Source organism: Colobus angolensis, unplaced genomic scaffold, assembly GCF_000951035.1.
Source record: "Colobus angolensis palliatus isolate OR3802 unplaced genomic scaffold, Cang.pa_1.0 Scaffold48, whole genome shotgun sequence".
Taxonomy (NCBI): domain Eukaryota; kingdom Metazoa; phylum Chordata; class Mammalia; order Primates; family Cercopithecidae; genus Colobus; species Colobus angolensis.
The window spans coordinates 12,394,762-12,405,308 of NW_012118265.1; positions in this window are offsets into that span (position 1 = coordinate 12,394,762).

A 10,547-nucleotide genomic window follows, 5' to 3' on the forward strand; every position below is an offset into this window, starting at 1 on the left:
GATGGAACGTACCTCAAAATAATAAGAGCTATTTATGACAAACCCACAGCTAATATCATACTGAATGGGCAAAAACTGGAAAAATTCCCTTTGAAATCTTTTGTATTTCTTAATCCTTACACAAACCATGTAGTATTACCCACTCTGTGTAAGGCCTGCTTCCTCTTGAACCATTCTTCAGTCATTTTGTTTCTGTTTTCAGAACAGAGGGGCTGGTACAATGTTCTTTTTAACAGTTATGCCAATTGCACCAAAATCTTGAGAAAAAAACACTTACCCAGTCATTTTCTGTTTCCAACTGTGCTGCTTTTCATACACACAAATTTCTGGGGCCCAGTGCTAACTGTAACCACTTTTGCTTTGGGAATCCCAGAGCTCCTTGCCAAGGCTCAGCCTCGTGGCCCACACTCACCTCTCTTCCTGATGGCCTTAGCCTCCTGTTTGAGCCTGCACACTCAGACCATGCTGTTAGGACTGATGGATTTTTAGTCCCCCAAGTAACAGTGAAAACTGGAGAAGTGACAAGTGGATGTGTCCAGAGAAGGAGGCCGAGGCAGACTCTGCTCTCTGCTTCCGCAGTATCCGTTCTCCATTTCTTCCTGACTGTGATGGTCTGAGTTTTGTGTTCCTCCCGAATTAACATGTTTCAGTCCTAACACTCAAGGTGATGGATTAGGAGGTTGGGCCTTTGAGAGGTGACTAATGGCTGTATGAAAGAGGCCCAAGAGTGACACCTCATCTTTTCCATCATGTGAGGACACAGCAAAAAGGCATTGTGAACCATGAAGTGGGTCCTCACCAGAACCTGAATCTGCTGGCACCTTGATCTTGGACTTCCAGCCACCAGAACCATGAGTGATAAATTTCTGTTGTATAAGCCACCCAAGTCTATGGTATTCTGTTATAGCAGCCCAGATGGACTAAAACACTGACCAGATCCAAGGGTCATGTAGGGTGGTGATGTGCCCAGCTAAATACTGTGCCAGTGACACTGTATCTAGGGGCAGCTGTGTGACCTGCTACTGGTTCATGCATGTAAGAGTTCTGTGTGGGGCTTCTGAGAAAACCTTTAAAAGGAGGTGTGGCTCAGCTGGGGTGCTCTTATTGTCCTCTGCCCTTCACCATTCCCCTTCTTCCTTCCTGGAATGCAGATGCTAGGCTTGGAGGTGCAGCAGCCATGGTGCTACAAGGCAGGCTCCATGCTGAGCAAGTTGGAGCAGGAGGAGAGCAGGAGCCTGCCTCTCCAGTGGCAACCCCAGCAGCTGCTGAACTCCAGACTTCCTCTCATGTGAGAAAAACAAACCCCTACTAGACTCTGCCTGTTCGTTAGATTTTCTGTTACTTGCAAGGGCTCTGCCTCCATCAGCACGGAGTCTGAGAAAGAAGAGAAGTGACTGGGAAGTGACATGTGAGTGTCCCACCACTGATGACGGTGATGAGAATCAGCAGACTAGGAGCCACGCGAACAAACATTTCCTGAGCACTGACTCCAGATCAGGCATGATGCCAAGCCCTTGGCATGGCATTTTACAGATGAGGAATCTAAGGTTCAGAGGGTTTTAGTAGCGTGCCCAAGTCACACAGCCAGGAAGGGTAGAGCTTGGATTCACACCCAGGCCTGTCCAACCTCCCTGGCCGTCATCAGGACTCTTGACCTCTCTAGCTCTGGTCCCCAGGCCTCTGTCTTTGGTGTCGAGTCAGGCCTTAGGCACCTGTCCACTTTCAAGGCCCTGGCTCTCATGGCTTGTATCTCCACCAACCTCCCCGATCCCTTCCCTGCAAACACAGCTGCTTCTCCAGGGCTGGGCTGGGATTGAAGCCCCTCTTCCCCTGCTGTGCCCGCTCTCTTCTGTCTGGTGACTCCTGCAGGATGGGGCTCCTCTGCCTACTATTCCCTGTGTTCTCCTCCTTTGCCTTCCTTATCAGAATGAGAACAGGCATGGCGCCTCTTCTTAGTTTTGATTTTTCAGAGTAGCAAATACATGTGCTCTTCACATTGTATCTTTATCATTTTGATGGATGTCAGTTTCTAGAACACCTCAGCACTGGAAACAAGTACCAGAGGAAAACAACATACATTATAAAGAAAAATATGTATAGTATTGATAAATGATAGAATCACAGAGTTGAAAGGAATCTTGGGGCACCATTCAGCCTCACCATTTCCCCTGAGGCTGAAAACTCAAAAGGTGAACTAGGTGGGTAGCAGGCTCAGAGTGCTTGCAAGGGAACTGAGGACTGAGCATTCTGTACAGAAAGAATAAATCCCACATCTCCCACACAATGTGTTCAAGCACTTTCAAATGTACAAAGACACTGTTGTGACTGATAGAATATGGATTCCTTTAAAAGCATCCCTGAACATAGAGGTTTTGACCGTGATGCATTTTCTGGTGTATGTGTGTGTTTAAGGGGTCTTCGTACTCAGGGAGTCACGAACTCATTCTCAGGCGGACCTGGCGCATGCTGCTTACTCATCCACGGAAGCTCCTTGGGAGCCTCAAAGCCAGCCTTATCTTGCATCCAGCTTTGCCTCTGGGTCACATCTACAGTTGCCCTGGTCCTGTGTAGCGTGACTGAGAATAAGCCCCTCCAACCTTTGGAAATCAGAGTCTGTGTCCTGGTCCAAATGTGTCCTGGCACCTCTTACTCATTCTCATCTTGACCTATGGTGGCCAGCTTCTCCTGGTCTGCCAGAGGGTATCCTGGATTTAAAACTAAAAGTTCTGGGTCTGGAAACTCCCTCAGTCCCAGGAAAACTGGAATGGTTGGTCACCACTGTCTACTCTCTTTCAGGCTGAACAATGCCATTTCCTGAAGGAGATTCTCCTTCAGCTTGAGGATTAGTCAGTTGAGATTGTGGGTCTGTCCATCAAGGCATTCAACTTTTAACCAACTGGTCCACAACACTGGCTCATAATGCATGTGTGACCAATTAAAACCACAGGGCGTTCTCCATAAGCTTCTGTCAGGTCAGGTTTCCCACCTCCACCCTGTACGTGGCAGTTGGTCTTTTGAGCTAATGGCAGTTTATTTTAAATTTAGTTTAATTCATTGGTTTGGGCCTAGCCAATGTCCCTTTTCAGGTGATGTGAAATGTGAGCCCATGGCCCATCTTATTGGTTGTCTCGCCCAGGTGTTGTGGCCTCTACTTATTTGATAAACACATCTTCTGTGCCCTCATCCAAATTGTCAGTACAAATGTTTGGCACAGATCCCTGGGGCACATCACCTGAGACATCCATTGAGATTCACATCAAGCTGTCAGTTGATAATCTCTATTTTCTTGTTCAGCTACCAGGGAATAGATCTAATTGGATTTTGACTTTTGACCCTTAGGGGTAACCCCAGAGGCTTTGGACACATGCTGATGAAAAATCAAAATCTCTTGGGGGCTGAAGCATATTCCAGAAAGACTACGATGCCACCAGGTCAACACCACTCTGAATAAGCACAGGTAATTGAGGCACTGACCCTATAATTATGTGGGTGGTGTACTCCCAGCAAAGGGCTAATCCTCAATTGGCTCCTCTTTGCCACTCAGAGGTCTCTGAGTCAGTTCCTTTCATCAGTCATTTTAATAAACTCCTGGGGAGTTCGGATCAATTTGCTAAATATTTCAAGATTTTATTCCATCACATAAAGAAGTAGAGTCATGGGATGTACCTTCAACTCTAACCTCTTAGAATTTGTGTTTTAACTTTTGTCCCTGTACCTGTTGACCTTTTTAAAAAATTGAGTTAATACCTACAGAGAAATGCCCAGATCTTAAATATGCAGTTCCATGAGTTTAAGCAATTGTATAATCCATGCCATCAGCACCCCAGTCAAGATATACATCCCACCCATCACCCCAGAAATGCTCCAGTGCCTCCTTCCAGTCAGTTTCCCCTCACCCTTCATATGGCCTAAGACTGTACCACTCTTAACAGGTCTTAGACACCAGGCAAATATAACCAAAGGTGATTAGAAACAAATATCCTATAAAAATAAAATAAGACTGATATACATGGTTTGGAAATAACTACGGTTTATCATTTTCTATCTCCGTCTATGTTACAGGTAACCAAGTGTTTACTACATTGTTTTCTTACATTTTCTATTGCATAATTTTCTTTGAATAGTTCAGTGTCATACCAATCAAAATGTTTATTCTGTGTTGCAACTTGTACTATCTTAAAAAAAATATATGTAAAATTGAACTTAAAAGGGGGGACAGTCTGCTGGAACATGAGAGTCATTAGGTGTATAACAACCAGTGTCCTCATTCCTGACCGGTAGAATTGTCTCATGAGGCCTGCAGCCAGCAGGGGTACTCATCGGTGGAGGAGTGGGTACTGGCTGGCCTCCACCTGGTGGTTTGTGTTGGCTGCTGTTTGTGGAGACCTGCATTTGTAAAAGCATCCCTGACTGCTGTGGACACATCTGCAAGTGTCTGTGGAATGTAATTAGTGCAGCCCAGGCTTGCAAATAATTTCTCTATATATCCTCTTGGCCTGTTTCTCTGGAGAACCCTAACTAATACGGCATTTTGCCTAACTATGGTAAGGTGCTACTCAGACCCCTGCATAGCAATGATGAAATAGTAGTAGTAACAGCAATAATAAAAACCACCATGACAATAATAGCAACCATTTACTATGCTCACCGTGCTGGCAGCTGTGCTGAGGAGCTTGTATAGATCATCAAAATTAATTCCCACAGCTGTACCATTTATAGATCAAGTAGTTGAAGTAAAACAGGTGAAGTAACTTTCCTAAAGGGGTAAACCACATTAAAAGTAGAATTTGTACCAGGTGTACCTGTCAGTGTCCCAGGAGAAAATGGCTGGTATGTTTAAATTGAGCCATCGAAGGGAAGTATGGTAAATAAATAATGGAGTTTTCATGTGTGTGAGGAACTGCACCTAGATGTGTTCCTTGGTCTGTCTGTCTGGACCATTCTGTGCTATGATGTCCTTCTAATATCTCTAGCTTTCATAGTAAGTCATATTATCTGGAAGAGTGAGTCTCTGGCTCTCCCTGCTGCTCCTCCTCCTCTTTCTTCTTCAATTTTTTTTCTTAGCTCTTCTTTTCTGTTTATTCCTTGCATTAATTTGAGGATGTACTTGAAAAGTTTCATGAAAAAAATATCTGGGTGGGGTGCATTGGCTCACACCTGTAATCTAAGCACTTTGGGAGACTGAGGCTGGCAGAGCATTTGAGGCCAGGACTTCGAGAACAGCTTAGGCAACATAAGTGCCACCTTATCTCTACAAAAAAGGAAAAGAAAATTAGCTGGGCATGGTGGCTTATGCCTATAGTCCCAGCTACTCGGGAAGCTGAGGTGGGAGGATCACTTAAGCCCGGGGGTTGAGTCTGCAGGCAGCTGTGATTGCACCACTGTACTCCAGCTTTGGCGTCTACAAGGCTTCATTCTGTCACACAGGCTGAGTGCAGTGGCCTGATCACAGCTCACTGTAGCCTTGATCTCCCAGGCTCAAGCAATCCTCCCACCTCAGCCTCCCTAGTAGCTGGGACTGTGGGCACGAGCCATCACACCCGGCTAATTTTTTTTTTTTTTTTTGTAGAGATGAGGGTCTCACTATATTGCTCAGGCTGATCTCAAACTCCTAGGGTAAGGCAGTCCTCCCACCTCGGCTTTCCAAAGTGCTGGGATTACAGGCATGAGCCATTGCACCTGGCCAAACTCTCATCTTATAATAGTTTTTAACACTCATGGATTTTCTGTACTAAGGTAGTCAAAATTCTAAGGCCCCCAAGATTTTCACCTCTTGATGTACATACCCCATATAATTCCTTTCCCTTGAGTGTCAGTAGAACCTGTGAATATGATGGGATAGTCACTCCCATTATTATGCTGTACCATTTAAGACAGTTCTAGGTGACTGAAGGGAGAGATTCTCCGGTGGCTTTGAATAAGTAAGCTGTCACAGTGTAGGCCAAGTGAGAAGGGACTGCAGGCGGCTTCTGGGAGCCCAGAGCAGGCCCCAGGCAACAACCATCAGAAAATGGAAGCTTCAGTGCTATCATCCCAGGGAACTGAATTCTGCCAACCACATGAGTTTAGAAGAGGATCATGAGCTCCAGCTGAGAGCAGAGTAGAACCCCCCCCCGCCCCCCCGCCTTGAATTCAGCCCGACCTTGATTTCAGCCTGCTGATACCCTGTATAATGATACTGACTTCTGACCTACAGAACTGTGCCATAATAAATGTGGGTTTTTTAAACTGCTAAATTTGTGATTGTTACCCAACAACAGAAAGCATTGTAAAAATTAATGGTGTTTGCAATTAATGGCAAGATTGTTTCTTCCTTTCCAAACCTTTTACATTCTATATTTATTCCTGGCCTTATTTTCCTGGCTAAAACCTTGAGTTAAATAGAAAATTGAAAATCCTTCAATTGTTCTTGATTTTAAGGTAATTCTTTTTTTTTAATTTTTATTTATTTTTTTGAGATAGAGTTTCACTCTTGTTGCCCAGGCTGGAGTGCAATGACTTGATCTCGGCTCACCACAACCTTCGCCTCCCAGGTTCAAGTGATTTTCCTGCCTCAGCCTCCTGAGTAGCTGGGATTACAGGCATGAGCCACCATGCCCAGCTAATTTTGTATTTTCAGTAGAGACAGGGTTTCTCCATGTTGGTCAGCCTGGTCTTGAACTCCCGACCTCAGGTGATCTGCCCGCCTCGGCCTCCCAAAGTGCTAGGATCACAGGCGTGAGCCACTGTGTCTGGCCAATTGTAAGGTAATTCTTCTAATGTGTCATCATTAAATGTTTTTGTAATCTTTTAGAGAACATTGTTGATGAACTCATGAGCTTTACCTTCTCTTCCTACTTTGCTAAGAGTTGATTTTCCAATTACAAATGGGCTTTAAAGTTGTTAAGTGTGTTTTCTAGATCTATTGAAATAATTATATATTTTTTCTTTTTTAACATGTTAGGCTAGCTTCTACATTGACAGATATTCTGAAGTTAAGCCATTGTTTCATTCTGGGAATAAATCCTAAATTCAAAAATGTAGTACATTGCCAGTTTTAGATTGCTGATGTTTTATTTAAGATCTTTGCTATCTTTCTTCAAAAGATTAGTAAAACAATTGTAAAGTCTTCAAAGATTGTAGCTCTTTTTTTCCCCTCTTAAATAAACCTTATTTTTTAGATCAGTTTTAGGTTCATAGCAAAACTAAGCAGAAGGTACAGAAAGTTCTCGTATTTCCTCAGCCTCTCCCACTATCAACATCCCACACCAGAGTGGTACACTTATTACAACTGATGAGCCCACACTGGCACATCATTATCAACCGAAGTACATAGTTTACATTAGAGTTCACCCTTGGTGTTGTATATTCTATGGGTTTGGACAAATGTGTAATGACATATATTCACCATTGTAGTATCACACATAATAGTTACCCGGTCCCAAAAAGTCTTTGTGCTGTTGAAAATGATGTATTCTTTAACATCTTTCATCCCTTCCTACCAATCCCTGGCAGCCACTGATCCTTTTACTGCCTCCATAGTTATGCCTTTTCCAGAATGTTGCATAGTTGGAATCATATAGTATGTATCTTTTAAGATTGGCTTCTTTTCATTGAGTATTAAGAATTTGTTTTCTCCATGTCTTTTCATGGCTTGGTAGCTCATTTCTTTTTAGCACTAGTAACATTTCAACGTCTGGATATGCCACAATTTCTTTATTCGTTGACCTACTGAAGGTCATCTTGGTTGCTTCCAAGTTTTGGCCATTATGATAAATAAAGCTGCTATGAACATTCATGTATGGGTTTTTGTGTGGCCATAAGTTTTCAACTCATTTGGGTGAATACCAAGAAGCACAATTGCTGAATCATATGGTAAGAATATTTTTAGTTTTGTAAGAAGCTGCCAAACTGTTTCTAATGTGGGTATATCATTTTGAAAGATTGTTGTTTTTGTTGTTGATTTTTCTTGTACCTTTTATTCAACTGAATAGAATAGTCTATTTTCATTATGGAACCATGCATTTTAGTCATTTATAATAATTGGATTTAATATACTTATAATGTGGGTTAACATTTAGTAGTGCAAGCCCATCGCTCATCCCAATGTATGCATTATTTTCTTTTTCAAAATTTGTGATGCTGAAGTGTTATTCTATAAACTCCTCTCACGCCTTTGCCCCCAGTTGTTGATTTTTTAAAAAATTGATTAAATTTTTAAATTATTGTCTCTAAATGCTTACAGATCATTTCAGGTATTTTATTCATCTTGAGTTTTTAAAATATTTCTCTAGGAAATTATGTACTTCATATACATTTTTATTATAATATTGTTGTTCATAGTATTCTTTCATGAAGTTCTAAAATTCCCTATGCCAGTATTTATATTAAATTTTTATTTTTTAGTATTGTTGATATGTGCCTTTTCTTATTTATTATTTGCCAGGTTTGTGAAGATTTTATTTATTTTATAAGTCTTTTCAAGAGTCAGCATTTGGTTTTATTAAATCTGTTTAGTTATCTTTGATTTCTTATTTCATTCATTTCTGCTCCTGCATTTATTAGCTCCTTCCTTCTACTTTGTTTTGTTTATTAGTTATATAGCTTCCTTTTTTTTTTTTTTTTTGAGACTGGGTCTCACTCTCACTCAGGCTGGAGTACAGTGGCATGATCATGGCTCACTGCAGCCTTGACCTCCCAGGCTCAAGCAATCCTCCAACCTCTCAGCCTCCTGAGTAGCTGGGACTACAGGCACATTGCCACCATGCCCAGCTAACTTTTGTATTTTTGGTAAAGATGGGGTTTTTGCCGCGTTGCCCAGGCTGGTCTCAAATGATCCTCCTACCTTTACCTCCCAAAGTGCTGGGATTACAGGCATGAGCTACTGTGTCTGTCTGTTAAATCTATTTAGTTATCTTTGTTTTTTATTTCATTCATTTCAGTTCTTATATTTGTTCTTTCCATTTTGTTTATTAGTTATGTGACTTCTTGAACTGACTGTTAGATCATTAGTTTTTAAATTTTTCTTTTTTTTGAATATATCTGAATTATTTCCTCTAGGTTCTGCATTATCTGCATTCCGTATGATATGTAGAGTTTTCTTTGGTATCCATTTCTAAATACAATATTTTGTTATTTTTAAAATGATTTATTCTTTAACTCATGAAATATTTAGAAAAGTATTTCTTATTTTCCAAATCTGTTGGTTCATTTTTTATTTGTTTTGGATTTTTAATTGTGTTTTATTATGGCTTGGGAACTTGATCTGAATGATATTGAGTTTTTATTTACTGAGATTCCTTTTGATGTTCATTCAGTGGTCAAGCTTTATGAATGTTCAATTTTTTCAAAAATGCTTCAAATGTGACAAAAACACGTCTCTAATGTGGGGTGCATGATTCCATTATCTCACATTTTTGAGGTCTCACTTTGTTTACAGTGTTCTTACAAGGTGGTTGCCTTTCGTTAGATCACAGGGCTTTCTGGGTCCCTGCCTAGCTCTCAGCTTAATTTTCTGAGTGAGGATTCCTATAACCTGGGGAAAATGTAAATGTGAATACCATTTCCTTAAGTGAAATAGGTTTTGGGGTTTGATTTTATGTGAAAAACTTACTCTTTTTTATCCATAGAAGCAGGCAGATTACAAACTCCCTTGACATCCATGGTGTTGAGGGAAAATGTATATTTATGTGTATAATTTTTCTAGCCACCTTTTCATAGAGGGGCTTCACAGGGAGTTCCAAAACTTGTGTTGCATTTATTAGAAATTTGAGAGGCTAATCACTATATGAACACTTGGATTGATGATAGAGATGTACCAATTATAATTACATATACATACAACTATATGTATATGTTTCTTATATATGCAGACAGATATATTTGCACACTATAACTTAGATTTTCACTGTGATGTATGCCTATTTCAAACACTGCTTTTGAACTTGATAGACATTGGTTATATATATATTTTAATTATATTTTAAAAATTCTATCAAATTATCTGCAGTCATTAATTAGGTTATTCAGAGCTGTCTCAGCAAACTTATCCTGTATTTGAGAAAACGGGAACTGAATGGACTTGTTTATCATCAATTTGTGCCATTGTCTACAGAAACTGAGATCAGCTTTGTCTAGCTTTTTCCTTCTGCTTTTTTTCAAAGAAGAAGATTTTTATAGTATGTGGGACAGGGACTTTTAATTTTCTCCACTACAACATTACCACACTCTACTGAGCTGACTGCAATTTTATTTAATCTTCCATCTTAAAGATGGAAGGCCTCCAAAGGCTTTTGTAGGCCCCAATTTGGGAGTATAATCACTCTGAATGAAGAAACCAAAGTAAGTAAACTGTGTGGTATTGGGGGGAATTAGGATTGGGGTGAGGTAAAGTCTTTTTTCAAAATGTACTAAAAGCAAGATCTCCCTTGACTTTTGATAAAGGCAAGTTATCCTAAATGCTTAAACCATTTCATTTAATTCTTGGTAAGGATGTCCATTAAATTTACTTTCATCCACTGTAGTTCTGAGGGCAGTTGCTTTTGGACTCGTTTATTTTTCTTAGGCAT